Source organism: Pelecanus crispus, chromosome 2, assembly GCF_030463565.1.
Source record: "Pelecanus crispus isolate bPelCri1 chromosome 2, bPelCri1.pri, whole genome shotgun sequence".
NCBI classification, from domain to species: Eukaryota; Metazoa; Chordata; class Aves; order Pelecaniformes; family Pelecanidae; genus Pelecanus; species Pelecanus crispus.
The window spans coordinates 4,192,387-4,209,806 of record NC_134644.1 but is presented as its reverse complement, the minus strand read 5'-3'; the positions used below and the strand labels follow the sequence as shown (position 1 = coordinate 4,209,806).

The window sequence follows — 17,420 nt, the reverse complement described above, 5'->3', positions numbered from 1 at the left end:
GCTCTCCAGCCTCGCAAGGTTTCTCTATCCTGACCTCAGGCAGCAGCCATGGAGCTGTGCCTCCATTGAGGAGCAGGCATAGCACACCATGCATTGGGCACGTGGGGTTTCAGAGCAGGTGTCGTGGTTTAGCCCCAGCCAGCAGCTCAGCACCACGCAGCCGCTCGCTCACTCCCCCTACCCCGATGGGATGGGGAAGAGAATTGGAGGAGTAAGAGTGAGAAACACTCCTGGGTTGAGATAAGAACAGTTTAATAATTGAAATAAAGTAAAATAGTAATGCTAATAGTAACAGTATAATAATGATAATAATAATAATGATACACGAAGCAAGTGATGCCCAATGCAATTGCTCACCACCCGCCGACCGATACCCAGACAGTTCCCGAGCAGCGATCGCTGCTCCCCGGCCACCCCCCCCAGTTTCTATACTGAGCATGACGTCATATGGTATGGAATAGCCCTTTGGTCAGTTTGGATCAACTATTCTGGCTGTGCCCCCTCCCAGTTTCTTGTGCGCCTGGCAGAGCATGGGAAGCTGAAAAAGTCCTTGACTAGCATAAGCAGTACTCAGCAACAACTAAAAACATTAGCGTGTTATCAACATTCTTCTCCTACTAAATCCAAAACACAGCACTATGCCTGCTGCTAGGAAGAAAATTAACTCTATCCCAGCCGAAACCAGGACAGCAGGAGAGAGGCTGCAGGATGTTGGTGCAAGCAGAGGAGCTGCAGACCAACCCGCAAGATGGGACACGGGTGGGTGATGTTGAAAAGATCTATGCTAAAACAGTTTGCCAGTGGGCAGCCTGCAGAGAGCTTGGGAAATTTTGACACAGCCACCCACACTGAGTCTTAAATTGTAGAGATCAGTGTGGCAGAGAAAGAAAGCTTTTGGGTTTGGTGCTGTCCCATCCCATCCCGTCCCATCCCATCCCACAGCAGTGCTGTCAAAGCCCCAGGTTGAAGCATTGAGTTGGACCTCTTCCCCTCCAAGTGCCTCTCTCAAGTTACAGGTCCTGGTTTTGTGAGTAAAGGAGGTGTAGGGACCAGGGGTAGGCAGTCAGCCTCTGAAACCAAGGGATCACATTGCTGGGGGAAGGGGTGGGAAGATGTGTATCCTGCTTGATGTTTGCATCCCACCTCCTGAAAGAGGAAAAAGTGGAAGAGGATGTCTTCTCATCCTCTCTCCCTTGGCATTGATTGCAGTTAGGCTACAGACTGAAAGACTGTTCTGCGCAATTCTACTTAATGATAGAATAGTATCCTGGGGACAAGCTGATCCCTGGAGGAGCTTTAGTGAATGCAAGGATGGCTTTTAGCCCCTGCTTTTATCTGCTAAGATACAGTTTTCTTTGATTTGGAAACTATTTCAAGTGTCCCTGTACAGTTAAATGGAGCTGTTTGAAGAAATGTTCTCCTGGAATCTAGTAAAGGGAGAAGTCAGGGTAGTTAAAAACATTCATCTGAAAGCCAACTAAATGCTTCATTTCATTTTCATGGATATTTAAAGAAATTCAATTAAATACAGTACATTCAAAATAGAAGAATAAATACTTGAATTGTTAATATTTTTTTCTGCTTTTTCAAAGTGTTTTTTCTCATTGGAAAGTTTAATCCAAAAGAGCTTTTTTTTTTTTTTTTTGTCACCACTGAATTAAACCATTGAAAAATATTTTTCCTGATTCTGACGTAAAGACTCACTCAGTCATGTTGCAAGGCCTTAATGCCCAAGCACTAGTCTTAAAAAATCCTTTGCTTAGCAAAGACTTAAAAATCCTTTGGAGTTTGTTTTTCATAATGGAATGCTGAAATATTGGACTGGGATAATTCTGCATTTCCACCAGTCACTACCTGTAGTCATTATACAGGACTGATTCAGAAATCGCAGTTGTGAGCACTATGCCATGTTTTCTGTCCATGGACACAGTACCTGCTACTGTTGAGCTAATGTCAAACGTCATTTGTGTATGTCTGTATGTCCTGGGTAGAAATGGTCAGTGATGACATTAGTGTGGAACAACTGTGTGTAGGGACAGAGTATGTGCCCAACCAAATTCTACAATTGTTGTGGTTTAACCCCAGCTGGCAACTCAGCACCATGCAGCCGCTTGCTCACTCCCCCTGCCCCGGTGGGATGGGGGAGAGAATCGGAGGAGTAGAAGTGAGAAAACTCATGGGTTGAGATAAGAACAGCTTAGTAATTGAAATATAATGCTAATAATAATGCTAATAATAATAATAACTTGTGAAAAGGAAAACAACAATAACAGGAACAAAAACCAGGGGAAAAAAAAGCAAGCAATGCAATTGCTCACCACTTGCTGATCAATACCCAGCCAGTTCCCGAGCAGCGGGATTCCCCCGGCCAACCCCCACCCAGTTTCTATACTGCCCATGACACCATATGGTATGGAATAGCCCTTGGGGCAGTTTGGGTCAGCTGGCCTGGCTGTGCCCCCTCCCAGCTCCTTGTGCCCCTGGCAGAGCATGGGAAGCTGAAAAGTCCTTTACTGGCATAAACAGAACTTAGCAACAACTAAACCATCAGCGTGTTATCAACATTCTTCTACTAAATCCAAACCACAGCACTATGCCAGCTACTAGGGAGAAAATTAACTCTATCCCAGCCGAAACCAGGGCAACAATGCGAACCGTGTGGAAAGCAGTTGGCATCCATTTGCCCCAAAACATCAGCAGGTATTTAAGAGCTCAATACCTGCCTCTTGGCTGGGCACTCACAGCTGCCCTTGCAGTCAACAGAAAGAAAGTAGCATCTCTAAAGTGTTGTCTCTCAAATGGGTGGCAATGGGTGAATCATCTTATGGAGAAGTCTGTTTTGCAAATAGTGTGGACAGGTAACTTCAAGGTGTCTACGTGGCACGTGTTTTCCCCTTGGAGTGTTCAAGGCACAACATGTAAGCACATGTAGGTAGAAAAAGCTGTTTTTTCTGGAGCGGAGCTCCGTAACTTGATAAATGCAGCTGAGCACAGCTGCAAAATAAAACTTTGAACTTTGGCCGTTGGGGCTGAGAGGGAAGTTTGGTGGGGAGAAATTGTATGAAAGTGATGATATGAGATCATATGAAGGTGACGACCATTTAGTCTGAGTGTTGCTGGAAAGAAAAAACCCTAGGAAAACTCCCAGGAAAAATGTAATTTTAACACGGTTCAGTCCCCCAGAGAGGGAGAATGTAAAGCAATTGAGATTCCCTGCCATCTGCAATGTAATACCTTGATTTATGGCCAGGTACTGCCTTCTGCGCATTCCACGTCCTTTTAGCAAAAAGAAAACCACTTGAGGTTTAACAACCGATTTGTTATCCTTTCTAATTAAATGAGTGGAAATAAGGAAACACGCTGTTTCGGTACAGTCTGGGAATAAAGGTTTGTTTAGAAGCCATTATCAATTGTATTGATCAGAGGGGCTTAATCACAGATGTAATTTGATATGTCAGATAGATTGGTCACTTATTAAGAACTTGGGTAGTGATGGTAGTGCTGGATTGATCACCAGCTCAGGATAAGCAGGTAGATTTCCACTGATAAACAGTAATGTCTGTCTTAACGCTGTTTTGTCTTCAAACACGCATTCCTGGTAGTGGGTGTACATGCGTGGGTGAAATCGATGCTTTCTTTTCAGATTAAACCTCTGTGTTTTCAGTGGTGGTAGTAGGTGCCAATCGCTGTTCCTGAAGTCAGCACTCCTGGACCACAGGACTGCTGTTTATTATTAGCAGGATGGGGGACTCTCTATTCCGTATTAGGAGTGTGATTCAGTATCCGTAAAGTTACTTACATTTGAGGAGACTTCAGCAGGGACACAGGAGAGACACAGGGGTCACAGAAGTGTGACCACCTCTGATGAGAAGAGGTTAGCTTTTCAGCACGGCAAGGGCTGCAGAAGATGCAGCTAGGAAGAAAATAGCAGGGAAGACCAGTTTAAGCTGGCAGTGTGTACACAGGAGAATAAAACGGCTGTGAGGTCGAAGTCTGAACTTTAAAGGAAGTTTGTAACCATCAGAGGATACTGAACAGCCTTTGTGGAGGTCTGTAGGAAGGATTGTTTTATTGACTTCATGGCAGAGCATGCCCGGTTTATGAAAGGGTGTGTAGGATGCAGTTGTGTATTGCAGCACAGGGTTGAATTTCATGAGCAGGGCTGCCCTTGCAGTCCTCTGCCCTGTTATCCTTTTACCTCCCTGCTAAAATAACTAGTAAAGATGTAAAGTGACAGTTGTGATTCAATACAGAAGTGGATTCTTTACCATTAAAATCAGGACTAAGTAGACTGAGACCAGTTCATTTCACACGGGCAAATAGCCATTGTATGGGAATGATTTTTGATGAGGGATTTCTTTCACTTGATTTTAGGTAGCCCAAGTGTATTCTGGCTAAGTATGAGCATCTCTTTTAGGATGTGATGAATCATGTTCAGGTTGTTTTGCCTGTTGACAAGATCTTCATTTACTATCAGGGGATTCTTAGTGAGCAGCTCAGCTGTGTTGGAAATAATCACACTTCACAGATTATTCCTGTCCTGGTGTTCACTGGCTTGGAGGGGATTTGGCCAAATGAGGTGAAGTCCCAGTTCTGTCATTAGGAGTGATGAATCTGTTCGCATACAGTATTGCATTTCAGACAGCTAAACTTTCACTTGGGTATTTGTTAGAAGATCTTTCCAGCCCTTTGGCCCCCAAAGAGTCCTCACAATATAATTTGAGGCATTATTAAAAAAAATCTTCTGAAAAACCTGTTACTGCGCCAGTGGCAGGATTCTTCCTTGCTCAATACAAGAGAGAATGTACAAAATGCCTCATCTCAATCTCAGTGCAGACTGTGTTCCTAAAGGACCTAAAACTCAACTCAGTGAGGTTGCTTGCACCATTTCTATGAAGTGATATAGAAGACTTTTGGGGGGGGGTTTGACATGTTGGAAAATGAGTTTTGGTTATTCCTCCCCTTATCTCACAGCCAGGGAGAAAATGCGCATGGATTGCATCACACACAGATGTAGCTGAGTGTTGGACTAGTGAAATTTGTAGTTTTCTTATGTGTGAGGTGTCTGGCTTTCCTTGCAGAAAATGGGCCATTCCCATGGCAGGCAGTGCTGGGATGCACTAGATAAAATACTGTGAATGACACAGATCATGTCTGCTTATAATAATGTCATGCAAATGTGAATCATTAGCTGTGGATGCCTTAATTTCCTGCCCTAAGCATGTTTTAATCCCACCCCATGCTGGTCTCACAGCTGGTCTCCCTGCAAACTTGGCCTCCCTTGATATCCATAGATTATTGCAACTACAGCAGCACTGTTGCTGCAGTTAAGGTGACTCCTAGGTCTCTTGGCCTTAGTTCTTTTCTCCCCTGGTTGGATGGGGGAGAGAATTGGAAGGGCAAAAGTAAGAAAACTCATGGGTTGAGATAAGAACAGTTTAATAATTGAAATAAAACAATAATAATAATAATAGTAATAAAAATTGTAATGAAAAAAAAAGAACAACGAGAGAGAGAAACAAAACCCAGGGTAAAAAAAGCAGGTGATGCAACCGTTCACCACCCGCCGACCGATACCCAGCCCGTCCCCGGGCAGCGATCGCTGCCCCCCAGCCAGCTTCCCCCAGTTCTATACTGCCCATGACGCCGTATGGTATGGAATAGCCCTTTGGCCAGTTTGGGTCAGCTGGCCTGGCTGTGCCCCCTGCCAGTTTCTTGTGCCCCTGGCAGAGCATGGGAAGCTGAAAAGTCTTTGAGTAGTGTAAGCACTGCTTAGCAACAACTAAACCATCAGTGTGTTATCAGCATTGTTGTCATGCTAAATCCAAACCACAGCACTATGTCAGCTACTAGGAAGAAAATTAACTCTATCCCAGCCAAAACCAGGACACACCCCAAAAGAGAAAATTCATGTTGTCCAGATTAGGTTGCCTCTTCTCCACTTCTGTTCTCTCAAACAGAATCATAGAATGGTTTGTGTTGGAAAGGACCTTAAAGATCATCCAGTTCCAACCCCCCTGACACGGGCGGGGACACCTGCCACTAGACCAGGAGCTCAAAGCCTCATCCAACCTGGCCTTGAACACTTCCAGGGATGGGGCATCCACAGCTTCTCTGGGCAACCTGTTCCAGTGTCTCACCACCCTCATAGTGAAGAATTTCTTCCTTATATGTAACTTAAATCTACCCTCTTTCAGTTTAAAGCCATTACCCCTTGTCCTATCACTACATGCCCTTGTGCAAAGTCCCTCTCCAGCTTTCTTGCAGGCCCCCTTCAGGTGCTGGAAGGCTGCAATAAGGTCTCCCCGCAGCCTTCTCTTCTCCAGGCTGAACATCCCCAACTCTCTGAGCCTGTCTTCATAGGAGAGGTGCTCCAGCCCTCTGATCATCTTTGTCACCCTCCTCTGGACTTGCTCCAACAAGTCCATGTCCTTCTTATTTTGGGAGCCAGAGCTGAATGTAGTACTCCAGGTGGAGTCTCAGGAGAGCAGAGTAAATCTGTACATAGTATTCTACATCGATCTGCAATGACTTCGGGATTTTTGTGGATGAGGTTTTCCCAGGAGCTGCTTAGGGAGTTCCTTGGGGATGCTCAAGTTATATCTAACATACACAAAGCCACATTGTCCTATGTGCTAGTGCCAAGCAATGCAACGGTGTAACCTGCATGCAGAGGTGGGAGCTCAAGTCCTGACAGTGCTCCATCATCCAGCACAGCTGGGACATTTAGCTCAGCGGCATCTTGGTGCAGTTACACCACCAGTGACTGCAGCACTGCTTTCTGCAAGATCAGCGTACTGTAAGCAGCCAGTAGCAGGTCAGGTCTGGATGTTCCGCTGCATCATTCCAAAGGTTCCCAGGTCATCCCAAATTTTCGGCAGCCAGTGGCTGTGGGAGTCCTGCCTGGGCAACTGCAGGATCAGTTCAGCCAAGTCAGTCCCAGGATTTGAATGCCTTCAGTGAGAGCTCTGTCTGCTGCCCTGCTCGACAGGCGTGATGAGAAGTTTTTGAGAATTGCTTTGTAGGTAGGAGTTTGCACGCTGCCAGCAGCTGCTGCAGTAGCATGCCGTGAGCTGCCCAGTAGCTCCTTGGGCTGTCTTCTTTTCCTTTCTCTTTACTCTCTGTCTGTACAGGGCTGCTTCTCTGGTGGCATCTCCCACCACTGCAATGTAAAACAAACAAATAAGGCAATTCCACAACCTGGGGTTCTCCAAGAGAAGTTCTCTACTTCTCCCAAGTAGCTAGCTAGCGATAAAACAATAGGAAAAGGGCGCAAGCTGCGCCAGGGGAGGTTTAGATTGGATATTAGGAAAAATTTCTTCACGGAAAGGGTAGTCAAGCATTGGAACAGGCTGCCCAGAGAGGTGGTGGAGTCACCATCCCTGGAAATGTTCAAAAAACAGGTAAATGTGGTACTTTGGGACGTGATTTAGTGGGCATGATGGTGTTGGGTTGATGATTGGACTGATGATCTTAGAGGTCCTTTCCAATCTTAATGATTCCTAGTTTTTACTTTCATTATAAATGATCCAGCCACCAAGCCAGGAGGCATGGGGTTGCTATTCTCCCCTTGATTGGTTTAGTGTGGACTTGGTAATGTTAGGTTAATGGTTGGACTGGATGATCTTAAAGGTCTTTTCCAACCTAAGCGATTCTATGATTCTAAGGCACTTAGTAGTTTTAGGGGTTTATAATAAATAGAGTTCCTAAGTCCTCTGCATTACTTTGACAATGCTTACAAACATATTTCAAAAGTGAAGAATGCAATCCCAGCCCCACTGAAAACCAGGCTTTTACTCGGGATACTTTTTCAGCCAGGACATCTGTATGCATCACAGTAACTGCTTAACTGATAATACAGTTAACAGCAGTAGGGAAGCTCTCCCAAGGGTTAGGAGGAAAGGATGGCTGAAGGGGGTTTTGCTTTCCAGACTCACAGATGGTGGCAAATCTCTATGTGAAGTGTGGCTGAGCTCCTAAAGGCTTGCTACAAGGCAGGTCTCACCACTGTGTTGCTTCTTGCAGACTTCCACTTGCGTTTTTTTGTGTAATGATCCTGGAGCACAGGGCATGGGGGGTGTTTTTGTTTTTAAGAGAGCTTCACCTCTCCATGGCTGTAGTTTACAAACAGTTCAGCTTAGCCTGAAGCACCCAAATAAAATAAGAAAAAATAAGTAACCCTTTCTTTTTTATTAAAAAGACAAGAAGAGCAATCAGGTCTAGGTCGGTTGGCTCAGCTCATTATCTGTTTATCCCATTATTGCTAATCAGTTCGCTCTGCAATCAGACATTCTTTCAGAAGTAGGAGAGTCTTTTAGGGATGGCAGTTGAACAAGATGCTGCGACTTACGTTTGTGTGGGATGAGCAGCTCTGGAGACCATGCCACTGCACAGGAAGCATGGCATCATACAGTAAACAGCCTTCATGGAGAGTGGTGGGAATATCAGGCATCACTTTGGCACAGGAATCCTGGCCCAGTTTTGGAGTTTACTTTAATGGCATGAAAGTTTGAGTGTGAGGGAAAATATTCCAGAACAGAGAGGGGAGACCTTCAAACCACAGAAGACTCCTGACACCAGAGCCTGATGAGCTGAGCAGGTGGGATGTGATTTTCTGTATTAACATAGTTCCTTGACTTAGTATCACAAAGTCACTGATGTTAGCAGGGACCTCTCGATATCATCTAGTCCAAACCCCTAATTAAAGCACAGTCAATCAAATCAGGTTACTCGGGGCCATGTCCTGTTGGGTTTTGAATATCTCCAGGGATAGAGACTCCACAACCTCTCTAGACAACCTGTTCCAGTGTTTAAATATGTTAATGGGGGAAAAAAATCTTATGTTTAAATGGAATTTCCTGGTTTTCAGTTTGTGTCCATTACTTCTCTGTTTTCTTTGCTTTCCCCTGAATGCCATTAGATATTTATACACGTTGATAAGATCCCCCGCCAAGCCTTCTTTTCTCTAGGCCGAACAGTCCCAGCTCTCTCAGCCTTTCCTCATATGTGAGATGCTCTGGTCCCTTAATCTTTTTTTGCAGCCCTTTGCTGGACTCTCTCCAGTATGTCCATGTGTCTCGTACTCGGGAGCACAGACCTGGACCCAGCACCCCAGACGAGTCTCATCACTGCTGAGCAAAGGGGAAAGATCACCTCCCTTGATCTGCTGGCAACACTCCTCCTAATTCAGCCCAGGATACCGTTCACCTTCTTTGTGGCAAGGGCACATTGCTGGCTCATGTTCAACTTGGTGTCCACCAGGACCTCGAGGTCCTTCTCTGCAAAGCAACTCTCCAGCCTGTATGGGTGCATGGCATTATTGTTTCCCAGGTGTAGGACTTTGCATTTCCCTTTGTGGAACATCTGTCACTTTATGGTTTTCCAGAACTTTTTTTTTTCTCCAAAAGGGAAGACCTTCGGCTTGATTTGGATCCTAAATTCTTGCAGAAGTTAAGTGTAAGTGAAATGAACTCAGAACTTCACAGCTGGAGGCTGTCAGCATCTCACAGGGTCAGACCAGCTTTTAGTCTATCTGTTCCCCGCAGTTCAGTAGCGTGGAGATAGCTGAGATGATTTTCTAAGTGTCAGTGAAAATTGCCAATAGCCATCAAGGAGCTGCTACTGTCAAGCTGCTTCTGATACCTGAAGTACTTCAGCACTGCACTTTATATTTGCAATCTAGACCTGTCTGTCTTGCAAGCAGGATTTGAAACCTGATCAAGAAGTCAGAAAAGTGGAAAACATGAAAAAAAATAGTGCCAATCCCCTCCCCATACCTGTTCATATCTGCTTAACTTATACATGCTTCACACTTGTTTTGGTCGATAGAGCCGATTCCTGCAAGCTCATCACCAGCATTGTCACATGCAAACAAATCCAGGTGGGAAATGGCCCATGTTGTTTATTCTCTGTAAACTGTTTTTGCTGTTCCACAGGCCTAGGGCGGAGGCTGGCTTGAAAAGCCAAATTTGGAGCTTGGGGTTCTTTGTCAGTCTGCCTTGGAGAAGTCAAGGCGTGTTTGATGGGAGAAGAAGCAGTGAACATATGGAAATTAAAAGTCAAGCTGGAAAAACGTTAATGGAGTTTAAATGAGGAGTCTGTTTATTCATCACCATCTGTTTATAGTGCAGTAAGATAAGAAATAATTAATAGTTCCTTGCTTGCAAAAGTTCAAGTGAATTCTCACCTTCCAGTTGCATAAGACCTCCTGGGATAGATGATGTGTCAGTCGGATTTGTATGACAGCCCAGTAATCAGCAGCTCTCCAGGTGCTCCATTGCTGGAGCAGGCAGTAAGTGGCTGATGGCAGCTCAAGCGCTTGAGGCAGTGCACACAGCAGGGTGGAGAAGGGGGTGGATGGACCACTTGCCGCAGGCTGGGGAGGTGCTGCGTTTTCTGGCTGCGTCAGGGTGGTGGCACATCCCTGAGACCTGCCAAGTGCTCATGTAGGTGCTCCTTACACCTTCACATACATGAGGATGGATGGTTTTGTTAGCAAAAAGCCACTGTTTTAAACTCAGGAGCAGAGGGAGTGTTCAGGTGAGCCACTGAGCTGGCAGATTTGAAGACCTGTCCCCAGGCTCAGAAGGACTGCAGAGAGGCTGTGCTTGCAGGGGAAGCAGGCAGGTTGGTTCCCATGGTTCAGAGCAGTCAAAGAAAAAAGTCAAGAAAAATAGTCAGACCCTTGGACAGGGGTTGACTCTTGTGAACCCTTGGCCACACGTCAAAGTTCTTAACAGATGCTCTTGGATAATCACTGTGGCCTCTGGTTGTCATTTCAGAATTCTGTAGGGCTCTCATAAGTCTTGTACCATCCACCAGCCCCTCCAAAAATCTCATATATCCTGCGACATCAGGAATGGTGTTAAATGACTACTGCCACTCAGCTAAATCGAGCCCTGAGGATTGTCAACATATTCAGTGAAGGCTGGAGAAGAATTTAGTTCAGTCTGAAATAAATACCTACATTTGATCTTAATGATCTCTTTAAAGGCAAAGGGACCTGCAGGACTTCCTTCTGTGTTGTCTTTCCTTAGTTTTTTGTTTACTGCGCTTTACTACTCTGGTCTAGGTGGTACAAAGGGATTCTTGGTTTCAGTCTTGCTGTGACCAACTTCCAGATACGACATCAGTCCTCCCCATTCCGGGACAATGTGGTCTCTCCTACAAGAGCAGAAAATTCAGCCATGTGGCATCAGGACCGTAAACCCCAGGCTCTGATTTATCTCTCTTAGAGGATCAGTCCCAGAGTCAAGGTGCCTTTTCTTTAACAGAAATTTTTCTTCCTGTTATTGGGCAGTGGCCATGATACTCAGCTGGGACAGGCCACTGCATGGTACCTCCAGACGGTCTTCCTTCATTAATGGTTTCCTCATCTGCTCTGGGACTCTTCCTAGCTACCAACCTTCATGCTGCAGCTCTGACAGAGGTGGAGCTTGTTCTCTGGCAATTCAAAAGAGAGAAATCTACCCCGTATTTTTCAGGGGATAACCTTCCCTTGACCACGCTAGGAAAGCTGGCATCTGAAACATGGGAAGGAAGCACATGTTGCCATGGTGGTAAACCCAGCTTCAACCCTTAGCTGTGAGCAGCCCCCAGACTTTTGTGTTGGCTGCTTTGATCCAGGCCAAAGCTGATGGCCATTCTTCCAGGCCATGAGTCTCTTTCTGAGGAAATAGTACCCAAAGGTGTTTTTCCTCAAAGCTGTTATTTGGCTGTCCATCTTTGCTTGGTAACCCACTGTTCAAGGAGGGTGCACCTCTCCACTGAGGACTGCTGATTCCCAGTTGAATAGTGGTTACCTCCTCAGTCGCTTGTCGCTGTCTGAGCCTACCCTATCACCTGAAGTCCAGACACCTACCAGCGACAGGATGAAATTCAAACACAGACCTACACAGCACCTCATCATTCTTCCCTGTAGAGCCAAGAGCTGATTTTTGCCGTGACCTCACCTTTCTACAGATGCAAGCATGAGATAAGACATTACAACATCTGTTTTCTGCCTTAATACGCTCTAGGGGTGGAGGCTTTGCTTCTGTTTTGCCTGTTGCTGACATGTCCTGGCTGCAAGCTTTCTAGCAAACAGCAGGGTTTATTTGTCTTGGGAACAGCTGTCTTGTGGTTTGTTGGGATTAACAGCCATTTAGTGGACATAAGTCTTGTACTGAAAAAGGTATTTTAGTTTGGAGAATGTGTAACATTTTTAAATGCCATCAGACTTTTTGGTTACTTTTTTTTTTTTTAGCATGGGATAATATATAAATACACACGGCCTTAGTTACGCAAAGGTTATAAAAATAAGGGGAAAATGCCATTGCTACAGACCAATGGAAAGCAAATTCAAAGCATTTTCAAAGCTCTGGATAATTGCTCAGATGAAATCCATCTATGCAGAGCTTTTGATTCTGAACATGGCTTGTATTTGTCCCCATCACATCCCATCAGATTTCTGGTTAAGAAATCTCTCCTTCCTCATCTTTTTTATTTTTCTTTGCCTGCTGACTGTATCAGAACACTTTCATGATGGTATCCACCCTTTTTACATAGGATAGGTACATTGGAAAACATTGCATATGCCATAAGCTATGTCAAACTCTGGTTACAATATATGGCCAAGATCCAAAACCTGCTGCAGCCAGTGGAGATTTTTCCACTGATTTTACTACGCACTGGACTTTCTGTAATCTAGGTGCCTTTATTTCTTGATATCCAGACTTTTTAATATAGGAAAGTGAAATTGTGGAGAACATGAGAAGCTGAGGTCAGAGGTTCTATGCTTTACATCCGCTTTTAAATTAACCATGTCTTACAAATTTAGCTTTTCTTTTTTGTTGACTTCTGACCATTAAATACGCCTCCATGTGAAACCAAATCTTTCTGGTCCCTCTTGTCCCTTCCTACAGAGTTAAGGTACAGGGCTTCCACACAACCTTTCCTGCTTCTGTAGATGCTCTTCTAATATTTATCAGCCAGAAGCACATTTCCAGCACAAGCTCCAGCACATTCAATAAGCAAGAGCCAGATCATGAAGATTTTACATAGTGAAGCTCTCTCCAGCTTTGCATAAGGACTTCAGTATCTTTCTAGTAGCAGGACAGGCAGTCTGTGGCTTACAGTTTGTAGAGGAAGCTTCCATTTTACCCTTCCTTTTTTCAGTGGGGTGTCATATTTACCATGAAGAAGAGCCACACAGCATTGACTGAAAATCTCCTCCATTGCAAAGTACATCATATGGTCTTGAAGGTCCTTTAAAGTAGCAAGAGGGTAAGATCCCTCTTAATCATGCCGTAATTGCTATAGGAGAGACCTCTCCACAGCTTATTGCAGATTGGTAACCCATGGGTAAACCCCCAATTGCCAAGGGGGGCTGTCACTTGCCTGCTTGCCTTCAATGAGCAAGTCAAGCTGAGTTGGGCAGTGGGAGGGTTTGCACTTCATTAGAGTGACCAAGTCTCCTGAGCTCTCATCTTGATGCTACCATTCGAGCTGCCATATACATTTAAGCAAGTCAAAGAATTCATGCGGATTGGACTAAATGTTGGAAATTGAGGAAAAGTCTCCTGACTTCACAGCACTTGAACCATCAGTGAGAACTGCTGCACTCATGTCCTGTCCTTGCTTGGCCTGTTTTATTAGTGTTGTGGTTTAACCCCAGCCAGCAACTAAGCACCACACAGTCGCTTGCTCACTCCCTCTGCCCCAGTGGGATGTGGAAGAGAATCAGAAGACTAAAAATGAGAAAACTCGTGGGTTGAGATAAGAACAGTTTAATAATTGAAATAAAATAAAGTAAAACAGTAGTAGTAACAATAACAGTAACAATAATAATAACAATATTAATAATACACAAAGCAAGTGATGCACAATGCAATTGCTCACCACCCACCAACCGATGCCCACCCCATCCCCGAGCAGCAATCACTGCTCCCCGGCCAACCCCCCCAGTTTCTATACTGCCCATGACACCATATGGTATGGAATGGCCCTTTGGCCAGTTTGGATCAACTGTTCTGGTTGTGCCCCCTCCCAGCTTCTTGCTGGCAGGGCATGGGAAGCTAAAAAAGCTCTTGACTAATGTAAGCACTACTTAGCAGCAACTAAACCATCAGTGTGTTATCAGCATTATTCTCATGCTAAATCCAAACCACAGCACTATGTCATCTACTAGGAAGAAAATTAACTCTATCCCAGCTGAAACCAGGACAATTAGGAAGACCCACAATATCTCTAATGCTTTCCTTCTCGCAACATCCCTTTCTGCTTCTGGTAGGCCAGACAATGAGGTATGGAGGAGCTACAGCCTGGGTGAATCCCACTTTAGAGCTTACATTATCAGGTTAGTCACTCTTGTATCTCCAGCCATCAAAAAAGCATTGCTAGAGGTTGAGCCTGGTCATCTTCACTATGAATTGCTGCCTGGAGGTGACAACATGAGAAAATCTGTATAGGAAGAGTAGGTACCTAAATTCAAAGTCTGGTTCTCTATAAATCCAGTTCTCTATAACTTCTGGAAGAGCAGGGGGATTTGGGCAAGGAATAAGGAAGCCCTGGAATAATCCTTTAAGCATGCTCCATGTCAGAGCACTAGAGATCTATCTCTTGTTTAGATGCTGGTGAGGAGATAAGTTATATTTTTGGCAACCCACTTTGTAAATCTTTGTCTTAAATCATGGATCTTTTGCTGCAGTTTACATGTTCTGGAATTAGGCAGAAGGGCTCAGCTCACAAATTTAATTTCTAAAAAGAGTGATCTGGAGGGATGAGAAAAGTCAAGTGTTTATTTAGTTTGTTGGTTAAAGAAAGGCTGAAAGATTAGAGACTTTTATTTAAAAAAAACCAAAAACAAAACCAAAACTTTTTTCCTAGTAGATGTTGATGAAGGAAAAACTCAGAGGATTTTCATGCTTAAAAATAATCCTCCAGAAATAGTCTCTGGTGATTTCTTTCACACTGTTTATAATGACTCAGTCTGGGGCCTTAAGGTGGGGCTTCCTTCATATGTCTTTGAGTCAAATTTCTGCAAACATTTAGGAAGAAAGATATCTTTTAGCATTTCCTGTTGAATGCTTGGACAGCTTGTACTGCAAGCCACTGCAGAAGTGCAAACCAGTTTTCACAGCAAGTAACAGCGTTCTTGTTACTCTCCAGCTTGTACACAGAGTGGGAAAACCAAAATCAATATCTCGATCTTGCCACAGATATTGAGGCAAGGTCCAAGGTAAACTCTTTTACTTACCCTCAATCTAGAGACACTTTTTACTTTCTGTGAGTGCCCAAGTCCATTTTCTGCTGAACTGGGACTGCAAATCCCTCACTGGGGGATGAATAAAGGAGCATCAGTGCACCACAAAGAGCACATCAGTGGTGGGAAGGAAATGCTACAGCGTCAGGGTTTTGCATGCCCTGGCAGGATTGTGGTTTTCCTTCAGCTAAGTGGTTTCTCTGTCACATCCTGCCTACCGTGCTGGAGTGATAGCAGGCAGCATGACAGGCAAAAAATATCCAAATTAAATGCAAACCCATGGAAAGTTGAAAGGGGAGCTCTGAGGGGGGGGGTTGCTTCAGAGCAGACTGTCAGTGTTGCTAAAAAGGTGTCGAGATGGAGCTGGGGGAGGAGAGATGCCCGCAGGATGCTTGAGTGTATGAGTGGGGCTGGGGAGCAGGAGGGCACAGCAGTGACTACGGGAGGGAAAGGGTTGAATTTTGCAGGGAAGGGTGGGAGGATTTATTTAGTGAAACCTTGGAGCCAAGCCAGCCCCAGTCAAACCCAATCTGTCACAGAAAAAGAAGGTTAAAGCCTATTCTGCAAGTCCAGGGCAGGGCAGAATGGAGTAGAATTAAAACCACAAAAAGATACAAGGGAGAAATGATAGGGAACTGCTTCCATGCTAGAAGCAACTAAATAGGCTAGGAAATTTCAGCATGAAAAAAGAGATGCCTGAGGAGGGATATGAAAGAGGATTTTATGGTTTTTCTCCCCAAGAAAGGGATATTATGGTTAGGTTATGAATATTTCTGTCTTTGAAAAAGAACTAGGCAATTCCTAATGAAACCAGCAATGAGCAGGTTCAAAGTGATTCAGAAAAGGATGTATTTCTTCTTTCAGTGGACACTTAAACTGTGCAACTCTTTGGCCTGGGAGGTTGTGAATTTTAAGAATTTCCATGGGTTCAGAAGCAAAATGGATTTGCATTTAATTTAAAAGATTTATGGAAGAAGAAGAATTTAAGGTATTTTTTATTATTATGTACAACTTTTAATATTGAAATAGAAGATTATCCCTGATTCTGGAAGTCTCTGCTCATTGGAGTCTGGGGCAGTAGTAGTAACCCAAGGCTCATGATGGGTTTTCCTAGTCTCTGCTGTGACTGAATTCAAGCTGCCCATCTCGGCCTGAGTTAGATTGTTGCAGGGACCGTCTTTTGGGGTCTGTCTTCTTCAGTCAGGCAAAAGCTTAGTGGTCAACTGGGTAAAGGAGGTTGATACAATGGTAATTAGTTGTAATGAGACCAAACTGGGTAAACCACGGGTGAGCGCCTCGGCTGCACTTCTGTGTGAGCTTATCAGTGGAAGAATAAATGTCACCCAATAGCTACTTACAGTCCTAACTCCAGCGAAGTTGTAAACTGCCAGCTCATACCAAATTGGAGTGAAAATGAGTTTCCATTCCAGGCACTCCAGCCTGTGATGGTACCCAGTGATATTTCAGCTTGGCTTAATCAAGCTGCACCTTTGTCTTGCTGTTATCTACCTGTAGGTAGAGGGAGGCATGCAGAGATCCTGAGATGCCCCAGGCACCAAATGGGTAGCTTCACATCTGAACATGGATTCAAAGAGCAAATGTCTTGTGTGTGAATGTCCTTCAGAAGAGACCAGGAGTGACTCCAGTCATTAGGGAGAATTTGGTGCAAATGAGAGATGTACTGAAAGGGTTTTTTTCTGAATAGGGAGTTCACCTGGGTTAGGAGAGTGCCTGGCACCAACCTACTGCCATTCATTTTTTTCCTCAGCCAAACCTAGTCACATCTCAGAGCCATGCCAGAGCTCTCAAAGTCATGTTTATTCATGAAGTAGAGTTATTTGCTGCTGCTTCCTAGATAAGCTTTGACCGTATATTTGCTGTAAGGGTAGATACGACTCAAATAAATGTTTTTTGTGATCTAGTCTGCTGGTTCTGCAAACCACTGTATACCTGTGCCTCAGGACAATTGACCTGTTTTCTGTTTATTAACCATTTAAAGGGAGAGAAAATGAGGGCCTGAGCTTTGATTCGCATTTAGTGGAGAGAGTGGAAAAGGTTACCACCTTCTGCAGCTGTGGTGGGGTTTCCTAACCCACTGCAGCCAGGACTGTGTCAGTGGTTTTCAGCCATTTCATCTGAGCCAGAACCTCTCAGAGGAGGGCTCTCCAAAGCCTGGCTG

General features: G+C 44.6%; 1 protein-coding gene across 1 annotated transcript in view; it reads left to right on the top strand.

The window, feature by feature from the left end:
- Positions 1-17,420, top strand: part of VIPR1 (vasoactive intestinal peptide receptor 1) — a 136,039-nt gene that overhangs the window by 55,822 nt on the left and 62,797 nt on the right. The gene's annotated exons all lie outside the window — the stretch shown is intronic.